This window comes from Canis lupus, chromosome 5 (assembly GCF_003254725.2).
Source record: "Canis lupus dingo isolate Sandy chromosome 5, ASM325472v2, whole genome shotgun sequence".
NCBI lineage: Eukaryota > Metazoa > Chordata > Mammalia > Carnivora > Canidae > Canis > Canis lupus.
Window position 1 is genome coordinate 85,247,314 of NC_064247.1, and position 23,826 is coordinate 85,271,139.

The 23,826-nt window shown below is 35.5% G+C and overlaps 1 long non-coding RNA gene across 1 annotated transcript in view; it reads right to left on the reverse strand.

The window, feature by feature from the left end:
• Window positions 1-23,826, reverse strand: part of LOC125755056 (uncharacterized) — a 138,002-nt gene that overhangs the window by 45,716 nt on the left and 68,460 nt on the right. Inside the window, exon 2 of the long non-coding RNA XR_007410563.1 lies at window positions 17,408-17,530. This is a non-coding gene — a long non-coding RNA (uncharacterized LOC125755056). The remainder of the gene's footprint in view (window positions 1-17,407; window positions 17,531-23,826) is intronic.

A 23,826-nucleotide genomic window follows, 5' to 3' on the forward strand; every position in this document is an offset into this window, starting at 1 on the left:
TGATTATTAAAAATGCATACATATTGTAGAAATTATGAAAATACAAAAAAATTATGAAAATACCTAAAAATATTTAAAACCCCATATATATATAGTACAATAATCAGGACAGAGAAATATAAACAATTTTTACCTTTATTTGCATTTTTTAGTCCTTTTATGTATTTTCTTTATGTAAAGTGTGTGCATTTACACAGTTGAAATCCAGTTGCATTTTTTACCTTATTTTGGTTACTTAAGTTTATGTGACAATTTTTGGTATGTTTGCTAATTTTTTAAGCCTCAGTTTGGGACGCCTGGGTGGCTCAGCGGTTGAGCGTCTGTCAGCCTTCCGCTCAGGACGTGTGTGACCCTGGAGACCTGGGATAAAGTCCCACATCAGGCTCTCTGCAAGGAGCCTGCATTTCCCTCTGCTTGTGTCTCTGTCTCTTTCTCTGTGTCTCTCATGAATAAAAAATTTAAATCTAAAAAACAAAACAAAACAAAAAAACCCTCAATTTAATGGCTGCATACTATTTTTTAACATGAATATACAGTATTTCAGTTACTTACTCCTCTGTTATCATTCATTTAATGATTTCTGTTTATTGTGGGTCTACAGAATGATGAAATAAATACCTTTCCATACATATTTTCTCCTGATTTCACAGTATTATTACATGCTATATTTAGTATAGAATTTCTGGGCCAAAGGGAAGCATTATGTTTATATCATATGTTTATATTATAAAGGAAAATCATACATTCTATACAATTATGTGTAAAATCTTTAGTTTACTAACTAAAACGTAGCCTTTGACATGTTGGGGGATGCGGAAGATCAAAAATCAACAATCAGAGAGTAAATGAGGCTCTCTCAGGCAAGAACAAATGTAAGAGAAGCATTGACCTTCTCCATAACCTTGAAATCTATAAACATAGGCCGTCCTCTGTCCTGTCTTGTGAAGGTGAGGAGGCTGCCCGGGACAGAGCCTGGAACACACTAAACGTACAACCTATATGCTCTGATTTCCTTCATCCGAGTCCCAACACCTTGTCCCAGGCAGCACTATTTTCCTGACCTTCTAGTCTGAGATTGGACCTCCCTTTCTCCTTCCAAAGGTGCACGCTGAGCCTCACTGTGTCTGTGAACAATCAACAACTGCCTTCTCTCCCTTTAGGGGAATTGCTTTGCTTTGCCTTGAAATTGCAGGAAAGCCTTCATTTAATGTTTGCATTTGGTTGAAAAGCCTGAGAAGACTCAGTAAGAACAAGCAAATGAATATAAAATAGAGGAGGAGAAAAGGGACAGAATAAGAAATAAGATTCAGTGGCACTATTTTTTTTTCTTTTTTTCTTTTCTTTTTTTTTTTTTTTTTTTTTGTAAATCAGAGAAACAGACACACCACCCACCTGTGCAGGTCACAAACTCAGAAATTCAAAGATGATGATTCTGAATATCAAAGTAAAAGTTACCCAGACAAACTCAGGCAGAATGTAGATGTTTCTCATTTATATGGGTGAGTTCTCTGACTTCGATAAACGTGTGCAATGCTGACTGTTTTGATGACAGCTCTGTGTCTTCAGTTCTCTGCCCATAGACACAATTTAGAATGAGAAAGAAAAAAAAAAATTGGAGGCTATTTGTTGTCTCAATTTTCCATGACTTTCACAGAAGATGACCCATTTAGTCTTTATGAAATCCTGTAGGAATTACTCTCCTCATTTTTAGGCAAGGAAATTGAGCTGGGTTAGATTAACTAAATTGCCCCAAATTCTCACTATTATCCTAAGTACTTTAAAAGATATTATCCATATACTAGTATCCCGTAAAGATACTACTTCTAGGCATATACTTTGAAAAACATGTACCAAAGGTTTTAATTGCAGCATTGTTTTTAGTAACAAAACTTGGAAATAACATAAAATACACATGTGTAGGATATGTATTAAAAAAAGTATGAGACTCGTGGAATAGAGTCCTGTGTTGTAATTCAAATGAATGGACTGAAATTATATGCACCAATATTCCAAAATTATAGTATTTAGCAAAAAAACCAAATGGCTCATTCTGTATGATAAGATTATATAAAGTTTAAGTACATGACAGACAGTTACAAAAATAGGTTATAGAAAAAAATAGGTTATAGCTGTATAAATGTATAAATAAAAATAATATGATAAACATCTGTTGGAATTGAAAAGGAAAATACCAGAAGATTGATTGCTTTTGAAAAGGGAGATGGGAATGGAATCAGGGAAAATCTATAAAAGAATTCTCAATTCTATTTGCATAACTGTGGAACCAATGGTAAAACCATACTGTTTTATTTAGTTAGGTAGTCGCACTTAGATGTTTATTATATTATTATTTTAAATTAATTGTTTAGTGGACAAAAGATTGGAAAATTTTAAAAAGGATAGAATACATGTAGTATTTCTCAAATGCAATTATTTACTGGTTGCCTAACACACACCAAGCACTATTTTAAAGCTCAATCCAACCTTACTATAGACCTGTTTCCTGGTGCCACAGGTGGAATTGCATGGTGGTTATCTCTTCAGGAGTTCTCCATTTCAGCTTCAGAGAATGAGTAGAGTATGTGAAAGGTCCATACATTATGTAAGATGCAATCCCAACAAACTATTGTAATTATTTTGAAGAATAAATATACCTCTCTCTTTTTTTCCAGTTGAGAAAACTGAGGTTTGAGCACATTAAATAATCATTTACAATTAAAAAGCCATAATGTGGCAAAGCCACTATTTGAATTGCATCCTACAACTTCTAAACCCAAGCTCTTTTCCTTGCTGTTAGTGATAGTAGAAACCATAATAATTATTCCCAGTCTGATATTGATGCATCTGGCCTTCAGATAATTGCCTGTCCTCAGATACTTGCTGACACCCTCATTGGGGTCCTTGAGCACTCCTGAAATGCAGTGCTCCTTGAGAATGTATCTGGTACTTCCGTTGTCAGACATTCTAAATTTTACCTCACGATTCTTTCCTCTGCTCCTGATTATAACATTTTTCATTTAGTGTCTGCTTCAGCCTTGGCTAGAGCACTCCCTACCTTTGTAGAATGAACACCTTGCCTCAGACCTCTCCACTTATTGCTGGATTCTTATTCTCTGCTTGTGTGTTGATACTGAAAATTGTAGTCATAACCCGAAACTGTCCATTCAAAGTAGATAAAACAACATGCTAACGTTTGGAGATCCCAGAAAAATAGTGGAGAACAGCATATAATTCCCAGCAGAGTCAGTACATAGACATGCTCTAAGACAGGGAGTAGACATTCCTTTCAGTTACTGAGAACGTTGCTCCAGTATTGCCATCTTGATCAGGGCGATGTTGACATTGCCCTGTGTTCTCACCATGCAATACTATTTAAAAGCTGTTGACATCAACTTCTCCACAAGTCAAGGATCTTTTATGGATCTGACATAACCAAGAACACTATGATTTTGAGGGGAAAAAAGTGACAAAAAATTATAGGCCTTTTCACATTTCACTCTGGGTGATTTCTCAAAGCCTGGCCAGTAACTTGACTCTCCTTTATTTCTTTTCATCTGGCTTCATGATTGTCCTGCTAGTCACCTTCTCCCATTCTTGTCTTTGGTGCCTTCTTAATTACCACCCTGGATGTGAAGTTTCTCTTATTTCTCAAGGGAAAAGAGCAGGAACTGAGATTTTATATTACTTTTGTTTATTTTCTGCTCAAATAGCACATTTTTTAAAAAATATTTTATTTACTCATGAGAGACACAGAGAGACAGGCAGAGACACAGGCAGAGGGAGAATCAGGCTCCCTGCAGGGAGCCCAACGTGGGACTCGATCCCGGGACCTGGGATCACAACCTGAGCCAAAGGCAGATGCTCAACTGCTGAGCCACCCCGGTGTCCTATCAAATAGCACATCTAAAACATGTCAATCCCCCATACAAATTATGTATCTGGCCAAGGCGTAACCACTATATAACCCTTTTCTGAAGTATTAACTGCCCACCAACGCTTCCACATCATTCTTAACCATGCTGATTTCACATCACTATAGTAATTGTGTTATTAAACAATTTGTTTCAATGCCTCCCTTCCCTATGAAATATGAACATTTTGAAGACTGAGGGCATGACTTACCTACTTTCATAACCACACAACTAAGCATACTTCAAAAAAATAGATGCTAAATATATATTTTGAGGTTTTTAGAGCAACCACCAAAATTTTCCCTATTTATAAATATCAACTTAATGGAAAATTCACATTTACTTACGCTTTTACACAGATAGTTAATTCTTATAACCTCAAAGAAACAAATTTAAAGCAATACAATGATTATATATGAGTGAGTTAAAATGTTGTTGTAATCTAACAAAGTTTGTTTTTTAAGATTTTATTTATTTATTTGAGAGAGAGAGAAAGAGTACACATGCATACTCGGGCGTGTGCTGGGGGAGGGGTTGAGGGACAAGCAAACTCCCCACGGAGCAGGGAGCCTGATGCAATGCTCCATATGGGGCTTGATCCCAGGACCCTGAGATCATGACCTGAGCCAAAGTCAGACTCTTAACTGACTGAGCCACCCAGGGGTCCCCTTACAAAGGTTTTGTAAATGTATTCCTTGACATTGACTGCATAGTACAACAAAAACTTTAAATTTCTGGATTCTGCATTTAGTTTTTGCGATGAATCTCATAATTCTCCCACTTTGGTGTTTTGGTGTTTGGAATGGATCTCACTAATTTTTCCCACTGATACTAATACTTCTATAATTCTAGCCAAGTCTATCCTCAGCATCTTGGGTAGTGAGGGTCGTAGAGAATAATTGGTGACCACTTACTATAAATTGATGGTTTCCAACTAAGGATATATATTTTTTCCAACTAAGGATATTTTTAAATGACACTTATTTCACTGGCATTCTGTACCTCTTAGAATAGTCACATGTTAGAAAAAAAAAGAAACAAAAGAACACTTCATCTAATAGAAATAACTAAATAAATGCCTTAAGACTTTCCCAAAATATTCAGTATAATGAGGACATGAGAAATCATAGGAAACATAATATAACTATCTTCTTCATAAAACCCCTTTATTGTGTCAAAAACCCACATAAATAATCTCTGATTATTCCAACATCAGCCTTGCAATATGGGCATTATTATCCTTGTTTTTCAAATAAAGAAGCTGAGATTTAGAGTCAGCTAAAGTGGTATCCTGAGTCTAGAAGACAATAAGTGAGAAAGCTACGAAAATTATTTTGTTTCCTTGCAGAGTGAGGATTTTTTTTTTTTTTTTTTTTTCATTTTAGGTCTCAGTGCCTGAAAGAAGTCACTTTCCTGACTTTAGAACAATGGCACTATCAGTGGCCACAGTCCAAGAACGGTTGCTGGTGAATAGTTACAGACACCCTTGGACACAGGAGGAATGGATAATAGGGTTTATGACGGGAAGCAATTCTGGTATTTGCTGCAAGCTGGCACTTGTACTTTCTGGGTGACCTTTGTGGGCTATGCCATGGGGTTTCCTTTTTTTAATGGTGCTGCTAAACGCCATTAGTAGATAGGGCTGTGGATTTCTTTTTCCTGTCACTCCCACTAACCTCCCACTCAGGAGAAAAGTTTCCAAGGGACATCTTCCAGGGAAGGTCACTGGCTCTTTCTGTCATCAAACTACTGGCTGTGATTAGAAAAGGCAGGTGAGAAATCAATGGAATTGAAACCTGAAGATTTGGGGGGAACACAGGTGAGTTAAATTAGAATTAGGCCTCAACACCAGGAAATCAAAAACACTGTTGAGCAGCAGGACAAATGAGTAGACAAGAAAGAGCATTATACTGCTCCCCTTTTCCGTCAGAGAAACAAATGAAATTGTACAATGTTGCACAAATATGTTGCACATATTTTTAGGTATTTGTTTTTAATTCTATGCTTGACATTTAAAATGGCATAACAGATAAATGGGTACTGGGATGAAGAATCTAAGCCAGGTATATGGTAGGATGATCTTTTATCAACAATGATTTTAAAGACCTTCATAAAGATAGGACACTATGTGGATATTAAAACTATTTCCTTTTTTTTTTTGGTCTTACATGGATTATCTCAAATGTTCTCACAAATCACAAGGCGTTATTGTGAGATCCTCATTGAGCCTGTGAGATTGCCGCCTCACTGAGGGAAAATTTACGCCCCTGGAACCGGTGCTGTCAGAGCTCCCCCTACTGCTTCTCCTTAATTCTAAAACCACCTAGTCCTGTTCTGGGGAAAGCGGACAGATTATCATGATTTTCCTGATGTAATTCAAGTAAGAAAATATGTGGAAATAAATGCTACAATGAAGGGAAACTCTTTCATGGGCCACATGTTATAGTGATTGGGGAAGAGGATGATGGAGGAAGTGCTAAGTTCTTATAAAGTTTAAAGACCTTCATTCTACAAATTATACTTCATTAAAAAAAGACAGTTAAATATATTTGCTTAAAAAAGTTGTACCAATTCAAACTATTATATCCCCGACTGTTTCTTCTCTTTGGGGGATTCTAAAGCTGATAGACTTTCATTTATTTCTAATTTCAGAAAATCATGAACAAACTTTCTAAAATGCAGCCCCTCTCCCCACTCACCTAAAGGAGAAAGTTCCATCACTCATACCCATCTGCTGAACTATTACTATATCATGATCCCTACTACGTGGCAGGCCTCTTAAGGATGGATTCAAATGCATTCCTGATAAGCCTGTCTTCTTACCTTTCCTGTCTCTCTAGCAAGACTTATTTTTCAGTCTTGTCTATGTTTCTATAGTCCACTATATATATCTTTAAATTTATCCCACTAACCATAGTCTCTTAAAGATCATTCTAGGAAGAGAGACCAGTATTCATGGAATATATGTTGGGGAAATCTACTTTGGGGAGGACTTTGGCATGATCAAGACCTGCTGATTGGCCTGAAGTACCAAAAGAATGACAATGAGAAGTGAAATGTTACTGAAGAAATAAACAGGATTATTCATACTGGTCCCAAAAGTCTATGCTAATCTTTCGTTTAAAAACAGCATAAGACCAAGGCTGGTGTTTTGTTTTGGTTTGTGTTTGTTTTTGTGTTTTTCTTTTGGTTAAGACTCTTTGGTCATTGTGCTTCTCAGACTTTTTTGGTTGTTGTCAAAAGAGGAAGGCAGAAAAAGAATTGACGAGAATTCTCAATGTTTCCTGCCTTCAAAACACTTTCAGTCTGATACTTTGGAGGCAATATAGAAGACTGAGCAGATAAAGCATTAAAGAATACAATTTTTGATTAAACATTTAATTTGGACATAGTTGTAGACTGGTATGCAATTATAAGAAATAATACAGAAAAAAAAAGAAATAATACAGAAAGCCACCGTACACTTTTTACACAGGTTTCCCATATGAGATCTCTTACAAAATCCTAATATAATATCACAAATGATATGTTATTAGTTATACATATAAGATTCTGACCATTCCCATTGCAAAATGAGTCTCTCATATTGTCCTTTTAAAGCCTCACTCACTTCCTCCCTGCCCTTCCTTTAAACCTTGACATCTATCCTTCTCCATCACTATAATTTTAAAATTTCAAGACTGTTTATGTAAATGAAAGAATACGGTATGTAGCCTTGCAGAATCCGTTTTTCTCGCTGAGCATTACTCTCCGGAGATTCATCTGGATTGTTGAGTGTATCATTAGTCTCACACGTATTTAATTGTTGACTGGTATTCTACAGAATGGGCGTACAACAGTTCATTTCTCCATTCAACCATTGAAGGAAATCTAGGTTGTTTGCAATTTAGGACTCTTACAGATAAGACTGCTTAAAATATCCATGTGCACATTTTGGTGTGAACAGAAGTTTTTGGGATATGTGCCCAAGAGTACAATTGTTGGGTCGTGTGGTAGTTGCATTTTTAATTATTTAAGCAATTGTTTTCTAGAGTGGCTGTGCCATTTTAAATGCTCACAAAATATGAATGAATCAGTTTCTCTGCACCCTCACCAAGACTTGCTGCCATCAGTGTGTGTGTGTGTGTGTGTGTGTGTACACATTACGTGCATTTTTAATACATGTTAAGTGATAACTCATCTGGTTTGAATCTGCACTTCCTTAATGGCTAATGCACTGATTTTTTTCACGGGATTTTCCTCTTTTGGTGAAATATCCTTTATGCCTTTTGAACATTTTCTCCTTTCTTTCTTTCTTGCTTTCTTGCTTTTTCTTTCTTTCTTTCTTTCTTTCTTTCTTTCTTTCTTTCTTTCTTTCTTCTTCTTTCTTTCTTCTTTCTTTCTTTCTTTCTTTCTTTCTTTTTCTTTCTTTCTTTCTTCTTTCTCTTTTTTTCTTTCTTTCTTTTTTTTTTTTTGATTTTATTTACTTACCTATTTGAGAGAGACTGAGAGCATAGAGGAGTGTGAGTGGGGAGAGGAGCAGAGGGAGAGGGACCAGCAGACATGCGCTGAGCAAAGGAGTTCCACTAAGGGCTTGATCCCAGGACCCCAAGATCATGACATGAGCCAACATCAGGAGTCAGACGCTTAACCCACGGTGCCACCGGGGGCCCCTGAACATTTTCTATTTGTACTTTTTTTTTTTTTTTTAATATTGAGTTTTGAAAGTTCTTTATAGATTTTAGAAAATAGTCCTTGATGGTTATTTGGTTTGAAAATATACATCTCCCATTCTGTAGCTTATCTTTTCATCTTCTTCAAAGAGTATTTCATAAAGCAAAATTTATTAATTTTGATGAAATACAATTTGTCGTTTTTAATTTACAGTTGTGATTTTAGTATCAGGACTAGTAACTTTAGACTTAGTCCTTGCCTAACCCTAGATCTCAAAGACATTCCCTACCTCCCCCTTTTTTTTTTCTTTTTCTTCTTCTTTTGCTAATCTCACTATTATTTTTTGAATAACTTTTTAAAAATAGATTTATTGGAATTGTCTGTGTAGAGAATAATATAAGCATATAGGAAGTTTTTATTTATGATCTGCATTCCTTTATTTTCCTTTTCTTGCCTTCCTGCACTCAGAATATCTAGCAGTGTGTTGAATGAGAATGTTAAGAGCAGATATCTTTGCCTTTTTTCCTGGGTATAGTAGAAATGCATTCAGTCTTCCATTATTAATAAAAACTCTAGCTGAGTTTTTATAAATGCTGTTTTTCAAGTTCAAATGCATTCATAATTCTTTGTTGAATCATTTTTATGATGCCACTATAAAATCTTTGTCAGATAATTCTAACATCTTTATCATCTCAGCACTGACATCTGTTGACTGTGTTTTGATTCAGTTTGTGGATTCTCGGTATTACAAGTCATATCATGGGGAGGACAATGTCTGTCACAGCACTTGGTGGTGGTGAAAGTCCTGGACCTCTGCTTGATCTCCTCTGACACCAACCAACTGGGAGGGAGAGGAGTGCCTTGGTACTGCTGGGTGACTGGGAACTAAAAGTCTAGGATGCTCACATTATCTCCTCTAAAACCATGATGAGGAGTGGAGTTAAAGTTACCACCTGTCAGGGATGAAAGTTCTGGTTTCCTACTTGGCTTTCTCTGACACCATTCTTGTGGGAGCATTAGCACATCTCATTACAGTTTGGCAAGAGTGGACATTTAGACTGATAACCCAGTTTTTCCTGGTGTGGATGACAGTGAAGCCACAGTTTTGGCTGTGATGTTTGGCTATTAATGTTTGGCTATAGTGATTATTGTCAAAAAGTTTTCTTTCTTGATAGGCTACCCCTTTACTGATATTTAGGCTTGAGAGAGCAGATGTTTATTGGTGATTTTTAGCTACGATCATCAGCATTTCTGAGTTGTTGACTTTTTCAGCTCTAAGTCTAGGATATATAAGGCAAAAAGGAAGTCCAAGGAACTCAACAATGTGACAGTCCTAGGTCCCTGAGTTTCCTACTTAGTCTTTTTTTCTCTCCAACTTTTGGAAAATCCTTATGTTTGTTTGATATATAGTATTCTAGGGTTTAGTTTAGCAGGTGAATTAGGGGAATGTTATATCTGTTTCATCTTCAAGGAGTGGAAGTCTTAAGTATATGTATTTCCATGCAATATAAACTTTTAAAGGAGCTCTTTGAGGTGACTCAAGAAGGACGGTAAGTGTTAGAATATGAGAAAGTGAAGAAAAAGAGGATGTTTGAAAGAGTTGAAAGAAAGCAAACATCCTGAAGATCTAATATTAGAAGTTTATAAATGTATATATTAATTACAAGTAATGAATACATTTCTTTGATAAGGCTTACCATAGCTTCATAAACTTCACAATGTGACCCTTGGTTTTGTTGGCTTGTTTGATTTTTTTCTTAACCATTTCAGCCCTAATACTACATGTTTCAATTAATGCATGCTGATTATTTTGAAAATACCTATAATTAAAACAAAAGGGATAATAGAATCATAGTCTTTTCAGAATTAATCTTAAAATGAGAAAGAACATAGTCAATAATAAAATTATATATAAGATATATATTATAGTCAAATATAAAATTATATATATTAATTATATATAATTATATATATATTATGTATATATCCCTTTAGGAAGAAATGTTTTCTGTTTATATGCTGAATGGGTACTTTCTATGAATGTTCTGCAATGCACAATTATAGAAATTTAACTCTGGTTGTGGTTATAAATCAAATATTTTACTATATCAAATATTTTACTATAATGAAATCATAATATATTATAGAGGAGTAAATAGCATGCTTTTTTTTTTTTAATCCCCCCTTGGGCATTTGGTACAAATCCAGTTATCTTAAAAGGTTGAGTTGGAAATTCCATGTGATTGGTACTGTGCTAATTAATTTCAAGGTCATTGAGAATTGTTAAGGCAACTTCCAAAGACCTAATCATTTTACTTAATGAAACCTGAGCTACTTCCAGAAGCCTGTTGGGTTCTATTTAATTTCTAAGACCTATATCAACAAGTTGAAAGGAAAAAAATAAACAATTCAGAATACTTGGAGAAAGTTTGCTTTGGGCCATGGAATAAATTTGTAGTAGAATATATTCTCTAAAATGTTCACAGCAATATTTCAGTACCACATGCTCTTCCAGTATCTGACCAAATAGGAAGTTAATTTCTTCTTTTTGGTTATGACCTTAATAAACATACTAGCAGACGTGACATTGTATGGGATTCATGACTAGGTCATGCAAGGCACAATATCTTCCTTGTGGTTCTCTCCCTCTTCTTATCTCTTTTTCTTTCCCTTGCTCTGACCTTGTACTCATGCTGTTATAAGAAATTGTAGGCCACATCAGAAATTATGTTAGTATTGCAGTTGACAGACTCCGTTCTGTTTCCAATCTAAGGAGACATAAGGGGATAGCTAGAATAAACAACCAGTCATACGAATGAATGAGTTTACAGATGATTTCTACCTCCAGCCTGCTAGCCACCAGAGTTGATGCCATGTGATAAGCTTCAGACAATGTTAATGGAAGTCAAAGCAGACTTGCAAGTTAGGACAAATTATATTTTCTTCCTGAGCCTTGGAATTACCTTCTTCTAAAATTAGTGTAATATCTATTTTTCATAGTTGTTACACAATTGAAATAATTTGAGTAGTTTAAAATGCCTGTTAGAGAGCTGTGCATATCCTGACACTAAATAAAGCTGATATTCCTTTTCTGTATACTTAAATATAACGAAGATGTTTGAAATTATTTATAATTCTTGATGATAGAAAATGTGAAATTCATTGAAACTACATAATTAGTTTATGTAAAGAGGCTTTGGATCCAGGTTTTATGAAGGGGAACAGTTACTATAGCAGGACCCATAATAAAAATGCATTTGAGTTGTTTTGTTTTTAAATGTTTAAAGAAACAAAATTATCCTCTTTGGCTATCCAAATGCCACATTTCAGATAAACTTAAAATAAAAAATATATAACAACAACAACAACAAAGTACTGCAAAAAGCTAAGAGTTTTACTAAATACTATCGTTGAGCCCCAGGGTGTTTTAGTCTCATGGTTGAAAAAGCCTGGTTTTATGTATTGGTAACAGAAGCAGAAGATAAGGAATAAGATATATATTTTAAGATACTAAAGATTTATTTTATTGCTACTGCAGAAAGGATGTGCAGTTACTCTGGAAAAGATATGTTTTGACTACAGGTATCCTTTACTTGGAATTCAGACTTCTTAATTTATTATCTGAATTGTTTATTATTTGTGGACTAATATAATATCAGACACCTAACAAAAGAATGGACTCTCCATTGAAAAAATACAAATAAAATGTTTTTTTTCTTGAAATACCACTTAAAGATTCTTTACAAAGTTTTAACATGGTATTTGAGAAGAGGAGTGTTCGTTCCCCTTTGTGTTTTTTCATTCAGAATTGATAGTGACCCAGGGTTCTCTAGAAGGCACAGAGTAATCTATATTGAAAGATTTTTATTGGCTGAGTGACATGTAAAGGGGAGAGATGCTTTGTTTCCATGGTGATCAAATTTACTCTCTTGATACAGTTGGATTCTGAGCTTTAGGGAATGTTTACAACTGAAACTTAACATATCCTTTATTCATTTTCAAAAGAAATAAAAATTGGCATTTATGTATCTATGATCTATAAGTATATAATTTATATATCTGTATTTATATATCTATAATATATCTATAATTTTGTGAGGCCTGTCAACTTCAAAAATATTTAGTGTTAATAAAAAAAATTAATGTTAGCCAACATATTGGACTCCTTCAGTCTTATTCACTTAAAATTTTATTTATTTATTTACTTATTTATTTATTTACAAATGCATTTTTTAAACATCTGATGAGTGCTGGGCCATATAAATATAAGCAAAGGAGCACCTGGGTGGCTCAGTTGGCTAAGTGTCTGCCTTCAGCTCAGGTCATAATCCCAGGCTACTGGAATCAGGCCCCATGTCTAGCTCCCTGCTCAGTGGAGATTCTGCTTCCCCCTGTCCCTTTGCTGATCCCCATGCTTGTGCTCTCTTTCTCCTTATAAAATGAATAAATAAAATCTTTAAATTTTTTTTTTAAATTACAAAATAGAAAAATAAATAAACATAAATAGACATCAAATATGAATAAGGAAAGATAACTATTTTGAGACTATGTCAGAGGTGGCTAAGAAATTCCATGAATCTGACCCTTGGGAAACAACTGAAACTTGTGAGAAACTTGTGAAAATTATTAAAAATAAACATAAAATATATTAAATTTGAGATAGCATTATACCAAATGAAGAAACATTTATTCAAGAAAACTTGCTAAATATAAATAAGAATAATAAGAGTTGGTGAAAGTTGAGCCATGACCCACTGACTTACTCATCTTCCCAACTCAAGAATATAGAATCTCATCTCCAGGTGATGTTTCAAAAAGGTAAGTTTTCCTCAACCAGCTCCCAGAATTGCTGGAAGAAAGGGTCCCCCAGAATTCCTTATCCCTCCTAGCTTCATATTTTAAAAGCTAGATTTGAGTGCAGCCAAGAGGTCAGGGTCTCCTTCTTCACCTATCCTTTATTTATTTATAAGATAAGTTTCTACCTAAGAAATGGCAGACTGAGATTCTGTAATAAAATATAAAATTATAGCACCTGCAATTGAAAATATCCTAATAATTAAAAAATGGATCTCAAATGGCAGAAGAAATTATTTGCATACTTAAATATAGATTGATAGAAATTATGCAATCCAAACAACAGAGAGACAATGACTAAAAGAAAATCTTAAAATCAGCAAGATAAAATAAATTCATTATGTACAATGGGAATCTGATAAAATTAGGAGATGGATTTCCAGCACACGAAAGAGGGGCCAGGAAGCAGTGACATAAAATATTCAAAATACTATAAAGAATGAGAGGAAACAATAACTAAAACTCTTATACCCAGCAAAACTATCCTTTGGAATTCAAATGAAAACACAGACAGTTAATAGTAAAGAAAACCTAAGAGAAGATATTGCTATCAGACTCAGTTTACAAGATATGCCAAAAGAAGGTTCTTCCAGATGAAAACAAATGTACCCAGACAGTAATTTAAATCCACAGGAGGGCATCCCAGGTAGCTCAGTGGTTTAGCACCTCCTTCAGCGCAGGTCATGGTCCTGGAGACCCGGGATCTAGTTCCACGTCAGGGTCCCTGCATGGAGCCTGCTTCTCCCTCTGCCTGTGTCTCTGACTCTCTCTTTCTCTCTCTCTCTCTGTGTCTCTCATGAATAAATAAATGAAATTTTAAAAAATGCTTTAAATCCACAGGAGAAATGAAACAAAACCAAACCATGCACTGGTAAAGAAGATTATGTAATTAAAAAAAAATCATTTCTATGAGTATTTTTATTTTCTTCTCTTAACTAATTTAAACATTAATTATAGAATATCATATTTATAAAACAATATTCTAGGGTCATGTAACACACATAATTATATTTCTCAATAATCAAACTATGTTGATGGATAGGATAAAAGAAATATCACTAATTATTATATTAACACCATATTAGAGGACAAGGAACATATATCACCCTTGTTGTCTAGTGTCTAGTATAGTGCTTAACATAGTACACGGGTATACACACTCATGTGGTAAGTCTATACTCTAACATATCTTCTTCTGAGTCACTAGGTAATTCTTAAATAGCTATATGTGAATTTTAAAGTAAAAATTTAAGATCTGAGTTAAAAAAACATAATTATAGTATTAAAATATGCATTAACTTTTGTTTCTCTTATGTATTATACCCTTAGCTCTATTACATTTGGATATGCAAGTCCATTCCCATTGCTTAATACACCCCATGACCCAGCTTGGATGTGGGTATATGAGTACAGACAGCTGGTTCTTTCATCTCCCTCTGTCACTTCCCATTTAGGTTTTATTGCATAATTAGGTTTACTGCATAATTCAGGAAGGTATTTTTGAGAAAAATACCAATAATCTGATATTGGGGAACCTCCTGAGTAAACTACATTCAATACTACAGAATTAACACTATGGAATAATGAATGCTCCTTCCAAAACATATCTTTCCCCTTCTCACCACAAATCTAACAATAACATCAAAATTCTCTAGTAAATATAATTTTTGCAAAGAGAATGTATGAGCTGTTGTCATCATCTCAAGAATGTCTATTTCCCCCTCAATAAGACCACATAGATGAACTGATATATTAAATGGGTGTTTGTTTTTTAAGTTGGAATCATATTGACTCATTTTAGTAATGCAAGCTTGTTTTGTGAAATAAAAGCATTAGTTAGCAATAATATTTATATTGACAATAAAAGCAAAAATAAATTTTCTTTAATAAAACACAGTAAACATCTTTTTTTTTATATATATGAGGAGGGAATAAAAAAGTAAATAAATAAATTCTTATGGTAAGTAGGAAACCAATGTTTGGCCAAGCCAGTTTTAAAAATATGGCTCAAAAGTCAGATTTACTTTATAGTGTGTCCCAATTTAATGAAATTCAATAGGGAGTTTTAACAAGTCTTTGTAACATGGCTTTATGGGGAAACCATGTTGCTGAAGATTCAGTATCATTTCAAAGATCTTATAAAAGGCCATTCAATGTTAATCTGCAAGTTATAGTGCTTATAAACACCTTGGGGTAATATTTGGATCTACGATGCTCTGTTTGCTTCTCTCAGCTAACATTAGACAATTCAATAAGCAGAGAAAAAGCTAATTCTGCATTTTGTTCATTAGCATGCCTGAATTTAGGGATATTTGATTTTATTCTGGCAATTATAATATAAATCAGACACATTGTCACCATGAGTTTCTCCATGGGAGACATATTCCTTATTCCCTGCTCTGTGAAGAACCATTTGCTATACCATCTCCTTGAGCTAAAATTCCATTTTGCATTTATTCAGGCATGAAATACATCAAGCTGCCTGACACATGGCCATAAAACATTTTGTCTATTGTCAGTTCCAACTTGTTGAACAACTATTTCAGGTGGAAGGAAGTGCCTCCAAATAGAGGGTTAGTTCCTAGAGTAGAAAAACTGGCACTCGAAGTCACCTTATCTCATTTTCCCAAACTTTCCCAGATGTTCCTGAGATTCTTACTCTGAGATGCTGTCTTCTGAGCATATTTGCTTGAACCTACCTGAGATTGCCAAATGTTTATACTATTTTAATGGTCTGGCATCTTTTATGTTAGTTTACTTTTTAGGAGAGAGGACAGCTCAGCTCCTTAAAATCAGGACTATGGTGAGCCAGGGTTTATGTCCTAAGAGGATATGGAAATTACCATCTGCTATTGTCAGCTGAATTATTGCTATGTTGGTCACAGAAATACTCAGTAAAGCATAGAACAATTCATGGATTTCCATCTCCACATTTTTTATTCATTCATTCGACAATCTTTTATTGATTGCAATGATATTAAAATTAGAATGCCAAATGAAGTCTTCTTATATTTAAAGGGATTCCATTTTTATAGGGGAGATAAGTGAATCAATGATAAAATATTAGATTAAATCTTTGAATAAGTACAGCACTTTTGTGAAGTAAAGGGATAAAAGGGAGGAAATGTTTTATTTTAGTTAGGGTTTTCCCAAAAGGAGATACTGCAGTGAGGCCTTGAGTATAGGTACTTAAGTTGAGAGCAATCAGGAATTACAAGCAAGAGAGTGAGTAAAATGAAAGAAAGAAAGAAAGAAAGAAAGAAAGAAAGAAAGAAAGAAAGAAAGAAAGAAAGAAAAGAAAGAAAAGAAAGGAAGAAAGAAAAAGAAAAGAAAATAGGTGTGTTAGTTGCTGCTGAGGGGAACTGAAACTTAAAGACACAGAGGACCTGTAATGAAATGGTGTGGAGCATGTTCAGAATTGTAGACTCAGAGGACTGGGCTATTTATGCACCAACTCCCACTTTCTAACAGAGAGGGTTGCCCTCTGGGTGTTAATTTTACACATTTCAAAACAGAGAAGTGCTTTCAGTTTAGCATAGCCCAGGGGTGTTGGAGAAAATTCTTGGACAGAGAAGTGGAGAGATGCAGCCACTTGAGTTAAGAAGCTGCCAGCACGTGGAAAACATCCTATCACAGTTTCAGGTGAATGCAGTGTGGGCCAGGGGGTACGAGACACCACATCATTATCAATTTCCACTGCCCCTTCCCTATCCTCTTAGTTAATAGTCACCTTCCTTCCATGATATCAGTATTAATGTCTCCATTTTACAGAATAGAAAACATATTTTGTTTGTGTTTCCTTTTAGTGAGTACACATAAACCTACTCATACATTCTGGATCATGACCTGAATTAGATTGGTGGAAATACTGAAAATTTTGAATGGCAACCTCTTTTAGAACTTTACCGTTGGTCTGCGAGTGCTGTTGGTCTGTGAGTCCTGAAAAAGACTCCCTTTAATCACACATTTTGAATTGTTTGATACTTAACCTGTTTTTGTCTCTCCTACTTCCTTCCAACACGGGTGATGAATTCAGAGGTATGATTGGAATGCTGTGCTTAAATGCTTGGGACCAGCCCTGGCCTCCTCAGCTCTGTCGTTCTTAGGGCTACCTGTAGAAGTGAAATAATATGATCATTCCCGGATGCAGAAGTCCTCCACCGCTTAGCCATGAAGTCACATGAGGTCCTTAGTACTAGATGGTAAGACGTGTCACTCTAGCTCTGGCCTCGGGGAAGATTGGAAGAGGTAACAGAGTATAACGTGGTTTCAGGTAAGTAACTATGCTTTCTTTATAACCCAAGTCTGGATTGACTCCTCTCTTCTTGAGTCAAAATTCCCTGGAGACTGGGACTATGCCTGCCCCCTGATTTTTCCATCTCCACTCCACTCCACTCCCCCTGTTTTTTCCATCTCCACTCCATTTCACTTCTACTGTCTGAGAGCTGGGGGTCTCTGTATGCTGGGATCGCCCCTTGCTGTGTGACCTGGATACCCAGGCTTCGGCATAGGACCTAACAAGCAGTTTGAATGAAGGATCAGTGCCTTGTAGTTTTTCTACCCAGAATCCCCCCCCCATTTCTTGACATCCCCCCCCCCCCCATTTCTTGTCATTGGAACAACGTAAGAGTAGAGTTGTATATTCCTTGCTTTGCCCACTCTAGTGATACAAAGTAAGGATGAGACAAGCAGGTACACAAGACCTAGCCCGTCTGGGTAAAATCAATTTCAAGTGGCTATTACCTTTCAAGACATGGATAAGCAAAAATTCAACTACACTGGAATATTTATGGAAAAGGGAGTAGCTGGAGGTTAGGAAAGGCAGAATAGGAAGTGCCTTCTCTGGCTAAGAAGTAACGGGGAACTATTGATGATTTTTATCTATTAGGATGAGATTTCAAACTGGCAGCTCTGCTGCTTTTGGATGGAATGCAAGCAATGATTTTTAGCTCATAATTTTTTGACTCCTATTTGAGAGACTGCTGTGATTAGGAAACCTGACTTTACTGGCGAATCCTGGATTCTAAATATTTTCCTTTAGTCTAAAGGATTCCCACTGGAAGCAGAAGATATCTGTGTAATGCTTAGACAAATGTGGTTAATATAGCCTATCATTAATTTGTCAGGTCTAATTAATGGTATCAGTTACTAGATGCAGAGGGAGACCATTACACTTCCTGGGAGTATAAAAAAGGCAGTCAAGGATGCTGCTGAAACCTCTACTCTCCCTGGATCACTGGAAGTAATGGGGTGAAAAATAGTAAGCCAAACAGAGAGAATAATTAACGGAATTGGGAATCCACATAGTGGTGACTCTGTTCAACTCTCTTCTAGGTGGGCCCAAACATCTAGGGCTAACGTAAGAAAAAAATAATCCAAATGGCAGACCTCTAGGTTGTACCAAACTGAGGTTCACATCCACACAGATGCTTTCTTGGGCTTTTCCCTGCCATCTAGCTTCTCCATCATCTTGACTATTAGTTAGCTGAACTCACGGGACACTAGGAAAAATACACACACACACACACACGTATAATATATGTATGCATATGCATGCAAAATATATATTCAACCTTGTATATGTAAGTGCACAAAGATATTTAGACATTATGTATACAGTTTTTCTTTCAAGGCTCCATGCACCATGTTCTTTTTTTCTTTTTTTTTTTTTTCAAACTTCTCCCCAAAACTTTTGCCAAGATGGAACGAACTAGACTAGATGTGGTCATATCTCTAATTAGTATATCACTTATTTGCCTTAATTTTTGTTAATTAGAGTACTAATACCATAAACCAGGAGCTCTGTTGACAAAGACACAGCAATCAGACAAGAAATATGCTCATTTTAAAGTCCGCCTTTAGCTCTACGTGGTCAGATTGTGGCTATGCGTTGAGTTACTTTAAGTCTTCAGTTTAATAAAGTGCGAAACATACTCAGCTCTGCTTTCTTCCACCTGTTTCGGTTCCTTTACTCCACTAATAATTTGTATACCTGGCTACAGTCTCCTTAATTGAGCAATTTTTTTTTGTAAATTTGATAACTTAAATCTTGGTATTTGCACTACCTGACTTTGACACCTTTGTCCACTTTTATTTACTATATCCCTTCAGCCATACTATAAGTGATCGGTACTTCCACTCATCATATACTGCTTTGATGTGTGTGTGTGTGTGTGTGTGTGTGTGTGTGTGTTTTCACTTCTTGCATTTATGTCCTTTCCTCCTTCTTTAAGCCACCACTATCTTACCTCAAGATTCTGTTATTTTTGTTCAAATTGTTGGAGCTCTCTCCTGACCCTGTTCCCTCTCTCAATCCTTGCCCCTTACAATCATTTGACAGGCTGTGATTGTGTCAATCACCTATTAAAAACATGTAAACTCCTCACCCAGCTGTCAAAATCCTTTACTATTTGGAATGAACTTCACTTTGTCTCCATCTGTCAGAGGACCCTAACATCATTCTGTATTCTATCCACTTAGAATTTCTAATGCATCCTCTGGGGTGAGTGGGTTGGTTGGTTGATTTATTTGTTTATTTGTTTATTTATTTATGAACTAGACTGTCCTCCCTTTTCTTTTTCATTGGTTAGGATTATATTTATCTTTTAACAATCATTTCAATTGGTTGATTGAAATTCAATTATTTCAATCATTCTCTCTTCTAAGAATTCTTACATAGTTAGTTTTCCGCACCACCACCCCTAAAATTGATCACTTTAGTTTTATATTTCTGACACAAATTTACTTAAAACTTTGGTTTTTGATTTTGGTTTCCTAGTTTTCTGAAAATCTTAAGCATAACTCATGAGCCTAAGCCTTAAGTTCTTATTTTATATTTATCTTTTTGCATTTATCATTGAACGTGTCATAGTGTTTATACACATAAATCCTTTGTACAATGGCATTTACACAAGTTCAGACTGATGAAAAAAGGGCATCTATTAGGCAAACGTACTGAAGGATTTTATGCACATTTTTATATTACATCCTCTCGATAATCATATAAGTAGATGATGTGATTTATTATCCAAACATGGCTCCATTTCAGAATAAAAGGGAGGACAATTAATATCTCCAGAAAAACAAGTAAGCTAGAACTCTCCTGGGTAAACCAATATATATATATATATATGGGCATCCTACCTATAGGAGATATGGAATTTTATTCTTAGAGAGGTAAAGAGTTTCTCCCAAGAGCCTGAATGTTAACCCAGGGTAGTCTGGGTCTGAGCCCCGCTATGTGTATATATGTATACACACATATTGCTCATTCAAGACCACACTGCTTCTTTGGCACATAAAGAGCCCCGTTTGTACTTTTTGCGTTATGTAGATTTCTAAACTATCCCCCAAGATCCAGGCCTGAAGGGTATATGCATGTTATCTCAGCTATTCGATCAAGCACTAATCTAGGTACTGCTCAGCAGGGTTTGGGGACCCGGTGGGGCTGACCTAATAGGTGAGCCCTTTGAAACCACAGGGTTTCCTTCAGTTGGTCCTAGTTGAAGACCTTACAGGTAAATACTTATCCTGGCTTGAAAGAAAGCTAACAGTGTGGGTGTGAACTGCTTTTACAGGCTGCTTGTCAAGGAATGGTGGGCAACCTTAGAAATTGAGATTTGTCCCTGTTTTCAAAGCTAACCAGAAAGTGGTACCTCAGTATCGCAACCAGGAGGAACTTAGTTTTGCCAACAACTTGAATGACCTTGAAGCAGGAAACTGAGTCTCACATGAGCTGTACTGTAGCAATAACCTTGATTGTAATCTTGAAACCATAAGCAGAGACACCAGCTATGCCATGTCCAGACTTCTGACCTATGGAAATTATGAGGTAATACATTTATAGTGTCTTAAGCTGCTAAGTTTATAATAATTTGTTACATGGTAAAAGAGAGCCAACAAGATCTTTTTTTTTTTTTCTTTTCCTGAGAGCCAACATGATCTTTAAAAGAACTGAATAAACAGATTATAGAATAGCTGTCATTATGGATAAAAGTACATATTTGATTTGAAAGTAAATATTAATTTATAAATTGGTGTATCATTCACTAAATTATCACCCAAAGGCTAGTCTTCAATATATTCTGTTCCACAGACATTTACTATATGCCTACAAAAATGCACAAAATAGAGGAGAGACTGGAAGCCATTCACTAACTCAAGGGCAGAGCCCTTTAACATAGATTGGAGATAGAGGTTAAATATTATCATTTTTGAGAAGCGTGGGTCAAATAGCATGTCTCTAAAATTGGCTTTATTCTGCAATTCCACTTGAATTTGTAAGCAGTAAAACTAATGAAAGAAATCTCAGATAATGTCTATATAGTGACCTTTCTTATTTTGAAGAGTTTAGTTCATGTTCTTTCGAACATCTTACACATCCAATGTCACTGCACCCAAAATAGTAGGGTAAGAGTCACCTCATCCTAAGTAGAATATATAAGCCTCGATTACACACATTAGCATTTTATTTCTAAAATAATTGCCAGCGCACTATGTTCCAACTCTTCTCTTCTTTTATGGCCCTATTTTATATACATTTTTTTCTGAACTCCAGGGCCTTCTTTTTTGTCATTTTAATTTTCAATTTCTATTCTAATTTTAATTATAATCAGCACCATTATTTCAAGGCAGCAAATGTCAAAATTGTATTTGAGTTTCTGGATAGCTTAAGAAAAAGTAGTTATTTTCTTTAAAATTACCTAAAGCTAGAAGAGGTATAACCTCTCGTGGATGTACATTCTAAGTACTTTGTAACACGATCCCGAATAATAGATGTAAAACACACAGAGTCAAGTGGCCGATATGCCTACTTGAATCAGAAAGCATACTCTACAGTGTTCACTTAGTGATTTTACACGCTAGCTATTCACAAATAAAGATTCTAATCCGTGAACATAACTAATATTTAAATAACACATTCTGTTTTTAATATACACACAGTCAATAAGGATAAAACATTTGAATTGCTGCAACAGATGCTTGTTTATATGTACTTAGTACCATTATAAAAAGAGCCTGGAGAATACACAACTGAAGGCTCTCGTATATATGCCCAGTACTGAGGGAAATGGATTTTATTTCTGGTAATTTAAGGCCTCTAATCACTATCATTAAACAAATAAAGATTCATTACAGGAACAAGGGGAAATGCTGTGAACATGGTACAACTTGGAAATAAAAGGGATCTAGAACTTGCATTTCTGTGCACAGCTTATTTGAGCACAATTTATTTGGGAGGTTTATGATCTGTGACTATTTCTCAATTTAACTCAACAAACCACTGCAGTGGTAGGTGTTAGCCACTTGTATAACTCGAGAGAAGGGGCTAGTGGCAGAGAGGAAGTGGCCCTGCATATTAAAGCTATGCACGACGCACTTGAACTTGGAGGTACCAACAGCGTTAATAGAAGAGGAGATCGTTCACGGAGAAAATGTCCCGGTGGATTGAGATACAGAAAATCACCAGGAAGCCACTGTGATAACATAACCATATCAACTATTAATCATGTGAAGTAGAGACTAGCTAGGTGGCGGATCTTACAGTGGCCTACTCAGTTGCGGAGAGCTTTCTCTTGTTTTATTCAGGTAGAAGTACTAAAGCCTTTGGATTTGGGAAAGGCCAAGGTAAATCTCAGCTTAATCATAAATGAACTTCAAGCCCACAGGTACAGGTTGACTCTTGAATCCTCAGTTTACCCTTCAGTGAAAACAGTTTATTGATTCTTCTCCTTGAAATGTTTTGTGAGGATTAATATCTATGAAAGTCCAGCTAAACTTAAATGTGCCTCTCTTCTCTTTAACCCTTATTTGGATGGTTGAGGAGACCCCATTCTCAGTAAAGAAACCTTTGGCTGGTACATTTAAGAAGAGAAGAATGTGCAGCTTATCTCTGGACAGATATCTGACAAAGCTAAGATTATTCAGAAGAATGAGAATTACTCTGGTAGCTCACTTGAATGGATCATTCTAGAATTTTAGGAAGTATAGAACGTGTCCAAAGAGAAAGTTAATAGGACAATTATGTAAGAAGTGAGTTAGAAAACAATTGCCCCAACAATAAGCAAATTAACAGTTTTGATTAATGTTTCCTTCAGCTTTTTTTGTCATCATGCTAGAGTGTGTGGCCAGACCATGGTTTAAAGACCTGATAATACCTTCTGAGGGGGATATGCATGTAGGAACCAGATCAAGGCAATGGAGTGATTTACTGGTAGTTGGAATATATTAAGTATTCATGAATATTGAGAGAAAAAAAATGAGTAAGTGGATGAATGAATTAACAAATGAATGAATGACTGCTCTGTCCCCAAATCTTATTTTTAGAATTTTAATGCATTCGAGTGGTAGTGGCTTGTAAGGAGAACTACATTTTCTAATTCTGATTAAGGATATGTTCCAGGCTAAA